The sequence below is a fragment of the Nymphalis io genome, chromosome 21, assembly GCF_905147045.1.
Source record: "Nymphalis io chromosome 21, ilAglIoxx1.1, whole genome shotgun sequence".
Taxonomy (NCBI): Eukaryota; Metazoa; Arthropoda; class Insecta; order Lepidoptera; family Nymphalidae; genus Nymphalis; species Nymphalis io.
In genome coordinates this window covers 7,993,243-8,005,577 of record NC_065908.1, presented here as the reverse complement: position 1 = coordinate 8,005,577, position 12,335 = coordinate 7,993,243, and the positions used below count along the sequence as shown (strand labels likewise).

At 31.0% G+C, this 12,335-nt stretch overlaps 1 protein-coding gene across 8 annotated transcripts in view; it reads right to left on the bottom strand.

The window, feature by feature from the left end:
- The window catches only part of LOC126776764 (brain tumor protein), a 486,286-nt gene that overhangs the window by 101,809 nt on the left and 372,142 nt on the right, over window positions 1-12,335 (bottom strand). Inside the window, exon 3 of one of the 8 annotated variants that reach the window (XM_050499510.1) lies at window positions 100-125. The exons of the other annotated variants lie outside the window; for them this stretch is intronic. The gene's annotated coding sequence lies outside the window, so the exon portion shown is untranslated. The remainder of the gene's footprint in view (window positions 1-99; window positions 126-12,335) is intronic. 8 annotated transcript variants of the gene reach the window in all.

The window sequence follows — 12,335 nt, the reverse complement described above, 5'->3', positions numbered from 1 at the left end:
CATACAAACACATCAACATTATATAACATTCAAAATGAATAGACGTACCGCTTACTAATTTACGGATTTTCAAACATGGTTTGTATAAGCGGGAGTTACCTCACTTCGCCGACTTCGATGCTTACCTGAAATTGTAGAAATAAACATTTATTATACGATAATACGTTCTACGTAAACATATACATTAAAATAAATGTATTTCGTGTATAATACACGAACAATTTCAACATAAATTCACCGATGTTAGGCTGTGGAGGCTCTGGGTACCACCCACACAACCTACCGATAACTCTGTTTCCAACTCAGCTTTTGCTTTATATACAATTACAGTACATTAGAAACTAATAAATAAAAATGCTCACTTAATAAAACTAAAAGGAAATATGACATACTTTTATTGTTTCTAAATATTTACTACTTAAAGAGCTTGGAGTTCGTATTCGTGAGTGTATATTAGTTTTCGATGGAAAATAGTAATCACTGAATTCCTTGCCGGTTCTTTTCGGTTGTAAAATAATTATATTAAAAAAGTCCTATTTTCTCTTAGGCATTGTTAATATTATTTATATATCTCCAATTAGGTGTAACGCTGGTGTTAGGCATTGACAATAGATCCGATCCGATTCGATCCTTATCCCCTCGAGAATAAGGATCGGGTCCGCTTTCACATCGTAATATCCTATATTAAAATACTAGAATATATATAAAATATCTACTAAGAAAAAATTGTGTGTTTGTATATCAATGTATGTATATAGTCTTCACCTTGATGTGAGGTCAATCCACCAGACAGGCCTAAAGCGAGAATTTTATCCATAACATGCAGTTTTCTAAGCGATGTTTTCTTTCACGAGATTGATTATAAACATAAACTTACACATGAAAATGCGGTGGTAGTTATCCGGATTCGAAACCGCGACTTTGGTTAAGATTTATATTTAACCACTGAGCCATCTCAGCTCATACTGTATGTAATAAACAATAGTTATATACAAATTCATTCATCATCTATCCAGGTCAGACAATTTGATTTTGTTTCTTAAGAGGATATTAAATATACGGCACTTATTATTTTAGACAGATTTCGATTCCGTAGTCCCTAACCGGAAAATCGGTTGAGAAAAATTGACTTACATTAATCTAAATCAAAATAAACTTTAATCAAGCACTCTTGAATACTGACAAGTACTTTTGAATCGTTATTTAACAAATTAATTAAATGGTAATCTACCAACGACCGGTTCAAAATGTAATCAACCTTAAGAAACCGTAAGACAGTAGTTTTTCTCATCAATCATATACATTTAACAATATATATATAAGAATAATAGACTGACTGACATATGTCGCACAGTCCAACAAATTATTGGGGCTAGCATCATGAAAATACACGGCAATACGGGCACAGTACAGGTTCCCTATTACTATAGCTTCCTTAGAGCTAACCCACTGTGGGTTAACTCTTGTGGGTTAGCTCTGAGGAATGATTTTTGAAAATTGTGATAAAAATAATGAAAGTATGTACGAAAATCCTTAATTTAAAAATAAGAGCTATATTGTAAATAAACGAATCGGGTAAAGCTTTAGTAATTAATATACGTTACTTAAGTATACTGTTTAACTATCATCAAATACAAAATGCAAACACTTTTATCATCTATATAATCTTGTACTAAATACTATATATATAGTATGCCGTATTTATAAATATTTTTTATTAGTATTCAATTGCTGATTATCTTTCTTAGATTATATACACGAAGATAATATTATAAATACATTATAGAAGAATACTCACGAAGATGACGTTCATCTCCGCATTTTATTCACTCAGATAATATTTGAAAGCTTGGTTTAAAGCCAATAAATTGAATCAGTTCTACATCTTAGGGAAACTAGCTTTATGTCGTAATTCCATTCAGAGGCTCGCACTTCATATTCGGAATGAGAAGTTTAAACTTTAGGCTCTCAGCAATAAGAACTTGACTGCAACGCAGTTTGATGTGGTTGATGTGATATATAATGTTGTATGGCGTAAGGTCTAATAAGATTTCTGATGTAATACTACCGGCTTTTAACATAAAATGATGAAAGGTTTTAAAAGGATCAGCTGATGCATTTCGAGCTAAGTTGGTACATTTTTAAGAAAACTTGAGACTTCTTTCATTTACTTTTCGTATTTGTAGATTTTAATGATATAGTTTCAGTGGGTAATTGATTTTATAAAAGAAAATTCTAACGTAAACGAGTTTATTGGAAGAAATCTCTAGAGTAAATCAAATAATTTTTTTGATTACAAAGATAATTTTAATACATAAATTGCGGTAGTAATAGGTCAAAGACCTTATTTATTTTTTAATATGGTCGGTGATATTGCCTTTCTTTGTACGAAACCATCGCATGAATAATAATAACCATTAATTAGTTTCATACAAAAGTTGTTTTCTTAAAATAATACGATTTCATGAAAACAATGTTTGTTATAACCCACACGACTGACTGTCCAAAAATACGCCTAAGCCAAATGAGCAATAAAAAAGGCGAACATCGCAGCGCAAAAAATTAAAACCATAATCTGCTTTAACAGCCCACCGCTTGTTTTTATTATATCAAAACTGCGCATACGATATTTGTACTAATAGCCGTGCGTCAAGAGCGATAATTGCTTGAATAATCATCAAGTGTTGTACAGATCAACTCCACGTGGTAGCGGCTGCTCCAGAAATACACGACGTAAACACAACATGTTGGAAACCGAACGAACACTTGGTTGAATCCATTAATAGATAAATAAACGCCGCTTCTCTGGCTTGTTTTTGAAGACCTTTTTGTCGCTAAGGCAACGTTCAGATTGCAGCCGGAAAAAAAACATTTAAAAGCCGAATTTCAAATTTCATCACATCAAAATGGGATAACATTTCCGTTTTTTTTAAATTCATATGAGAAATCTACATAATATTTTAAGTATATTTTGAAAGAAAGCCTTAGTAACAATTAATTTTGTAACTTAGATATAAAATACAGACAAGGAGAGTGTACGAGAGACGAATTAGTACATCGATGAAATAACAACTTATTTTAAAAACATTTTTTTGATTTTTTTTATTAAATAAATATAAAAGTTACATAAAATTTAAATCATCTTTGGGCAGCAATTATTTATTATTATAAAAAATGACCAAATTTCAACGAAGCTAATGTTACTGTGGTTTCTATCTTTTATATAACACGACTTTTATTCCGTGTATGTAGAAAACTGTCAGTCAGTCAATTTGTTATAGAGTTAAAAGTAATGGATTCACATCACGTTAGCTGTAACTCAATCGTTAGACTTCGTTAATTGAAGAGAATATTCTCGAAAGGAATAAAAATTTCGATTCTTAAAAATTTGAAAACAAAAAACAGGCATAATTATTAAAGTATAATTGTAATTAATCCTAAATCATTGAAGTATTTAGATTTTAGACTTCGCCTGAACACTTTCCGGTCATGTCTAAGAGTCAGGGAAGAGTGCACCTGTGTTTGCCCACACACTTTTGCACTATATGTCTTGCGCAGTCGGCTAAAATTTCTTGAGGTGGTCTAAATCGGTCACACCATCGTCATCAGTAAATATAATTGAAAAAAAAAGTCGAGATGAACTGTCCAAATAAGAAAACAAATTAAACATTATCTTAAATGTATTAACAAAACGGCGTAAATCTTTCGCAATACTATTCAATACGAATGTACATTTGACTTTTCTAAAAACATACGCAAGTCATAATGGGAAGCCAACAACCAACCGCGCCGAATTTATCCACAAATTATCCAGACTGATGTACAGATAGGCGATATACAAAATAAACGAATTTCAAGTGTTGGAGGTGATTTGGGTCCGACCTATTTCAATGTCAGATATGTCTAAACGTGAATTACGACTAATAAGATTCACTTCTGTTGTATTTGTTAGATGTTTTAATTATTTTAATTTTAAAACACAGTGAGTTTTAGTTTCATTGCGTTGCAAACAATTTGAGTTTTCATTATTGGTACATAATTACCATATTCGATTAAATGTGTTAAGTTTTTCCTAGTATTTAAATGTATATATTAGGAAGAAATCTCGAAATTATAATTTTCATTTCTAGATATTCAAAATGTAAGTAGTATATTGCGTGACATATTTTTTTTTTTGGTAATTTTGTTTTCATAGACAATTTACAAACAAATCTAAGGAATATCGTTCAAGAATGTCTCATATTATACACTTATCATAATTGTATATATAGTACTGAATACACTCCTTTTTCATTATTTACTGAATCAGAAAATGCAACAAAGTAAGGTTCCACTGAACTTACAGGCTAACAAGACAGCCCACGATCATATAAAACTTAAGGCTGAGCCTCGAAGGCATTGCTCCGTAAAAAAACAAAGTCCATACAACCTTTGTTGTGGTGGTCAGTGCCTTGCGCGAAACAAAAATAATACAAAACGAAACGGGACGGAACAGGTCTCGCTCTTTCAAACCAGTTCAACGAGTTCCCGACTAAAGGTTAATTAGAAACAAGACTTTATAATTCAAGTTATAAAGTTCAATATCGCTTAAATACATCCTCAACTTTTTATACGATGCAGCTATGATTTAAGGCATTTCGATTTCCTTAGGAATTTCGGATCACATGTGATTGTCAATTTTGGGAGACGGTTTTCTTGGAAACAAGTTTGAAGTTTTTTGTTCGCCGTCTGCAATATGTTTTAAAGGGGTCATTAAAGAATCAAGGCTACCTGCCATTAGTTATTTCTAGACTGAGCTGAATTAAATGTTATAAGTGATTCATATTTGATTTATACTTTAACATCCTTATACCTTGAATCGATTCAAAACTGAGTGGTTGCAATTTATAAAAAATATATACTTCAATTATAGCTAATATTATGATTGCAATTGAAAACTTAAAACAAATATATATATATATTATTAATTTGAAACGTTACCTGAAATGTGGCTTATTGAAATATACCTTCCAAATATTATAGTGCATATTTTCTTTTATTACATTAATTATTTATCAATCGGATAGTCTTGAGAAGAGCAAATTATAATTACAGTTATTTTAATCAATAGCTTCATTATTTCACATTATACTAAAGGGTCAATCCTTTAATGACTTCCAGGACCAATCCTAACTAGCTCAGTCAACCTATATCAACCCTTTTCTGACCACCATTATCTGATCTTTTATCGATATAGCTTCAGGTCAAACTTCAAATCAAGAAAGTATTTATCAATTCGAAATCAAATGTGTGTGAAAAAAATTTGAACTTATATAGAATCGTGATATAAAACTTATTTAGTTGTCATTTTAGTAAAAACTTTCGTCAAACTTTGTATCAAAGTGATTGTTGAAACGTGATAGTTGACAAACACTTTAAAATTTTTAGAAAAAATAACTTTATGTTAATATTAATTTTTTATTAAAAAATAAAAAATATGTTTTTCGAAAAACAAAACAATTTAAATATGAATTCAGTTTTTTTACATATCAAAACACAATTCTTAAGAAATGTACAAATAAATACCAACTATATTTAGTTACGTGAGCTTTATAAAATATCGATGTTGTCCATAATGAACGAAACCATACATTTAGCTATATATAAAGTCATATATGTTATCATTAAAACAAACTTTTTGTACCGTTAACCGTTATATCCGTGACAAAACAAACAAGGAACTTGGATATATTAATATTTGCAAACTTCCCTACCGTGTAAAATATATTAAGGGAAGTTAAAATCGAGTATAGCCTGTTTGTACATAGCGAAGTTAAAGGTTTACATTTGTAAAATTTTAAGCAGATTAACTTCGGATGTAAACGAATTTGTCCCTGTCAAATTATATATAATACAGACAAAACAAATGTATTGTTAAATGTTTTATTCCAGTGCTATTCTGTAATGCTGTGAAACACACTGCGAATATCATTCTTAAAAAAGTAAAGTAACAGCCTATAAGTATCCGCTGGGTTAAAGCCTCATTTCCCTTTGAGGAAAGTTTGGAGCTTATTGCAGTTGGTGGATACACATGTGGCAGAATTTCAGTGAAATTAAACACATGAAGGTTTCCTCAAGATTTCTTCACCGTTTCTTATATATAATTATAAACACAAATAAAGCATATGAAAATTTTAAAAAAATAGTGTTCACGGTGAGTTTCGAGTTTGTTCTAAGAGAATAGCTGTACTGAGCACATTTCATTAAAGTGGCTACGTCACGTCAGGGTTGAAGATTTCGGCCTCGTATAGTGAAACTACTTCAGACTTCTCATTTGGTATTCCATTCTGAATGAAGTATCGACCCTAATGTACAAGTATCAAGTACTTTTTAGAAGATAATTAATTTAATAACAGTATTAGAATGAGGTGCTTAATAATATGAACCACGTAATATGTAGAATTAAATTATTCCTTTTCTAAAGATGATAAAATCGTGAAGTCAGTAATTAATATTATTAATGTTGAATATATTAAATCTGTTCATTTCAAAATAAAGGTTTAGTAAGAAATTACTTTTATTTTAAATAAAAAAAAAAAACATTAATTGCAATTAGTGTAAATGAAATCTATCTATTATATCTATCTATTATATAATAATCTAATAGATTTTCTGGTATTACGAATTATAACTACGAATTAACAACGAAGTTTGCGTCTGTTGATACCGTAAATAGACACATTTTTGCAGTTTAAAATATAATTTATCTTGTCCTTACTCGATAAATAAATATTTTCATTGAAAAAATCCCGACACTATAAATCTCAAAGGCAAATATTTTAATAGTCGATTCGATATAAACGTCTCATTTATAAACTGTAAAGCATTGAGAGAGACTTTAGCAGTAATAAAAATACTTCTGATAAATTAATTCATATTCTTATTTTTTAATATTCCTAAAGCTTAATTATAATAATATCAAATGCGAAGTATAATAATAACATAGGATGTTGACGACACGTTCAAAAAAAAATCCTCTAACAGAGGTGAAATTAAGCATCCATTTTGTCAGACCTACCTATAAATAACGTGTCCTGGCATCCAAGGACAGAAAAATAATCAGAAAACATATGGTATGAAAAAGAAATGCGACGCGAGCAACTAATTTAACAAGACCTACTTTGAGAAGGCCAACCTTTATGTTATCTTTGGAAACAAGAAACTTCTCTGGTTCAGGTTAGACTGGTCTCGAAAACCAGTTTTGGTTGATCTGCAGTGAACACTTATTGTCTTATTTTGTGGGGTCTTTGTTCGATGGTGGTACAGTCACCCCAAGAAAAGGTCTTGTGGTCACTGACCATGAACGAGAATAGCTCGTAGGTACCTGCGCGGGCGCAGGCTGTGGCTGACGTCACAGATCATCGGATTCCATGTTCTATGGTTTAAATATCGAACAATAATCGTTTAAAATATATACAAGAACTTTAAATACATTACATTTAGAAATACTCTGTGATAAATCCTGATATTCAGTGACGCATTGCTAAGAATAACATTATCGATATCAGAATTAATGTTTTATAACAAATTTTTACTTAATAATGTCACAATATTAAAGTAATATAATTAGAATTATATAATATATTTTGAATTTATTTAATTTAGTATTTTTATTAATGCCAGACAAAGTTGGATGAGATTAAAAATGTAATAAAAATATTTAAAAGTTAAGATTTATAGGTGTTAGTTTTTTGAAAAGTTCGATTAACACAATGCGATCAACAAAAAATCATACGATTTTATATAAACTTATGAGTCTTTATTGGATCTTATTAACATGAAAAGAAACTCATTCATATTTAGTATTCACCCATAATGTTGGTAGTAATAGCAAGAGCTAAATCATAATAATGAAAAATTAAGCAACGATTAAGGATGCTTCACACGAATCAGTGACGCATTAAACCGCAATGCATTATATACACGGAAGAATAAGCAAATTGTTCCAACGAGTTATATAGAAACTTTAATACACGTGTGCATCGTCTTTGGTTTCGAATAACGTATTATTCTATATATATATATATATCAAACAGCAGTACTTAATATTGTTGTTCCGGTTTTAAGAGTGAGTCCACAAGTGCGACTATAGCATGACATCTAAGTCCCAAAGTTTGTGGCGTATTGGTGATGGTGACGTCTTACCATCAGGCTCATTTGCTCGTCCTACCTATCATAGCAAAATCCGCCAGTTGTTCCTTGACAATGACCTGCAGTGCCATCTTGCGAGATACAACATGTGAAAAAATACATATCAATAAATTTTCATGGTAATCGGACTTCAGACATTCGGAGATAGAGAATATTATGAATTCCTTAATACATCCTTACAAATGAAAGAGGACCTCTTACGTTCTACAACGCGTTTTTCTATGCGTGTGCGTGTTGTATTAATATGTAGCGATAAAACGTCACGGATAAGCTATAAATAACATAACGATTTCTAGAACGTTTAATTTAGCCTTCAATAAGCAGTTTTTATTCATATTAATTTCTAATGTTAACTGAATTTTTTACATGTTTCATATATACTATTATTATAAAGAGGTCAAGTTTGCGAGGTTGTAGGGGTAATCTCTGGATCTACATCCGATTTTGAAAATTCTTTTACCAATAGAAAGCTACATTATTTGTGAGTGTCATAGGCTATATATTAACCCGAAAAATTAAAAGACTTTTTCGTGGCAGTCGGACGTTGTGGCCAACGCGACTTTTGGCAGCGAGTAAATAAATCATAGGTCTCAAGTAATAACTGAACCACGATCTTAATTTCAGATTTTAAGTGGGCACGGGTCAGCTAGTTTAAGTATATAGGTAAATTAAGAATAATTTTGAAAATTAAAAAAAAAATTGAATATATGTCAAATGGACTAGAAAGTCCATTTGACATATATTCAATTTTTTTAAATGCCTTTCGTGCTTTTGTCCTTTCGTCTAAAATTAATCGTGTCAAGTTATGTGTTAGTATTGTGGGCATTTTTTAATTTTGTTTTGAATATTCAGACAGACTAACGACGACTTTAATTTGGTTGAAACGTGTAATATACAAGGATGACATGACGAGAGAGAGAGACAGACAACTTATTCCTTAACATCAATAAAACCTTACACAATTTATAATATTAAGGAAATGACATTGCTTTATTTTTAATTAAATAATAATCCTCTTAACATCAAACTACTCTGTGTTCTTATATTTCGATATTAACCCAATGGCTGGCAGCTAATTTCCTAAAGTATAGAAAAAAAAACAATTTTTTTCATATAAAAATACACCATATATTGTGATATCGTCTTAATAATGTACTTTATAAAACCGGGCACAGTGTAACTTGACGTTAGAGGATTTATGGTTAAACGGAATTAACCTGAAGGTGTCGCTAAGAGATTTATACGGAGGAAACGAGGGGATATTTTTACTTCAAACTTCGGTTAAGTTTTAACAAGAGGCGAAGATCAAAGTGTTATTGAGAGGTTAAAGGGAGTATTTAAATTATTAATTAACGTATTAGCTACTTGATAGGACTTTAAACAAGTTAAAATTTTCTTGCCTCTTATATACAAATATAGATAGGTTATTATTATTTTATGAATTATATTTGATTTAATAGAAGCGATTGAATTTGGCTATTTTTTTGAGTTTCTTCTTTTTTTTTTTTTGATTTAACGATAAATGATCAAAGAATCTTTATGACTGGCCCATTGGCATAGTTGACAGTGACCCTGCCTTCCGTTCCGGGGTAGCGGGTTCGACTCACGTCCTGAGTCTGAGTGTATTATGTATAAAGGTATTAGATACTTTTACATTAATTTAATGTTATATTGTACATAAAACGTATAATGTAAGTACATCAGTCGTCTGTTACCTATAACACAGGCATCAAGTTGCCTACCTTAGGAACAGACGACCGTGAAAAAATCGTTAGTAAAATATTAATAAGCAAGGAGTTATTTATAAAAGAGCACAAATTTAATACAATTTTAGAATTAATATTCTGTTAATGTGTTCAAAAACAGCCAAAATGTATATTTGCATGAGCACCGGACGAATGAACGAACGGATATGGCTATTTCGCATAATGAATTCGAAGAAGGAAATTTTGTGGTTTCCGTACGTTGCTCTTTTAACCGTTTTAAAATCGTTTGGGAACTTGAAAATTATATTTCACATTCAATATTAAACACTTCAATTGTATTTGTATTCGGTTTGCTACGACAACATTTTACAACAAAACAAAATGATTGACGAAATTTTGTATTTACTTGTTTTATTAGTACGTTTGAAAGAATGCATTCGTAATAGGTTTAAACATGTTCGATAGTTGATTGCGTTAACGAGATGTCTGTATGCGCTGACGCATGCATATTGACCAAACTGGATTCAACGGTTGATAAACTTATACTAGCTATTTTTTATTCAATAAATATATTTTTAATTAAATCATATACCGATAAGGAAAGATCTAAAAATAAAGAATGATCACACAAAATGTTTGAGAGTTCATTTAGGTATGACTGCACCTAATTTCGTATAAAAATATCTGGTTTTAACTTGATTGAACTGCATTTGATTGTTCTTTTGGGTAATATAAAATGTACGTTTACATTTGATTCATTTGAAATGATTTAAGAGTGACTTACATTAACGAAAGACTTTATTATGTAATACATATCTGTACGTTGAAAATACATGCTGTAATTATTAATCTCATCTGCAGATGACGTCTAAAACGTGCTAAGTCATAAGTACACAATTAAAGAGGAGGTGCGTTACGTTGAAAAATGACAAATATTTTAGAAAAATTAACAGTACACGCCCGATGACGTCGCTATTCGTAACAAAGACAAAAAACGAACGAGCGTTCACTTGATTAATAACCCAGAGGTTTGTACTCCTGACAGGTTAAAAATATAAAAAAAAAACCACGAAGCATCATCAGACCCGAATCAGGGGCTATTCATACTACAATGGCCACAAAACGATGTCAAACAGACTTTATTACAACGTTGTAGGGTCTAACTTGTTTCTTCATTTTCGAGGGCTAGTCTAACAATTTCGTACCCTATCTCGTACGATTAAGGAGTGAATTCGTGTGATTATACGCAGGAATTCAACATGGCGTCAAAGGATGGAGCGTGAAAAAATCATGGATGTGTGTGGGCTGCGGTTCGTCCGAGAGGTTTAAAAACCATACTTTTGATGGAAAAATGAATGTGTCAAATTACAGAGCGACTTACTGTTCTGTTGAAGTATAAATTGTAACAAAAGAAAAACCATGAAAAGTCAAACTACGAAAGATCTCCGAGTTTAAAAAAAGTTAAGTGTCGTTTAAGTCTGGCTATTGCGGTTATTTTGACGTTTTATTTACAGTTACCACAAAATATATTTATGTACATACAATACTCATATATAATCTATACTGCTGAATTCGTTTCTCATGATTGAATTATAGAAAACTGAAATTTGGAACATAGGTTTTTCTATCACTTGAGCGTCCGCTACAAAATATATTTGAAAATGGGAAGGAGACAACGGGAGGTGTGACTTTGTAAAAAAATTACCTATAATTGTGTATAAAAATCTAATTTCATTTATAAATGATTACAAAAATGCAGGATCGGTAATATTGGTTTGATAATGTGTTTGATAACGAATGCATACAATGATAATAACAAATATGAAACTTTATAATATGATTCGACAAAGTATCATGTGTTATCATATATCGGAACGTGAGCTGTCGTCAGAGTGTATTTCCATATAATTTTATATGAGACAACGGTGTGACGCGGTTTGTGGGAAAAACATCTGATTTGAGGAAAATTATTTGTAACGCATTATTATTACCGGATATTTTTCAATTGAGTCGATGGCAGGGTGGATACAATATATGAATTACAAAAGGAACAGAAAAGTATGGTTTTAAGTCCATATAAGTTATTACATATTAGGTTTCGGCGGTGAACGAAATCGTCGAATCAAAATATCTCGGATGAATTAAACCACACTAAAACCAAACCACGCGGTTCATCAAAATCGGTTTAATGGTTTAGCCGTAAAATCTTAACTGACAGAGTTACTTTCGCCTTTATTTTAGTATTGATGTAACAATAGAGCATATCAGATATGATTTATGATTAATACAAAGATGACATCACCAAACGATTTTAGTCACGGTGGCCATTCTGAGCAAATGTACTATCTGTTCCCTGGCGCTCATAGATAAATAAGACATTAAAAATACACTATCAGGCACTGGTATTACTTTTCGAAGTAAAGGGAGAACATTTTGCCT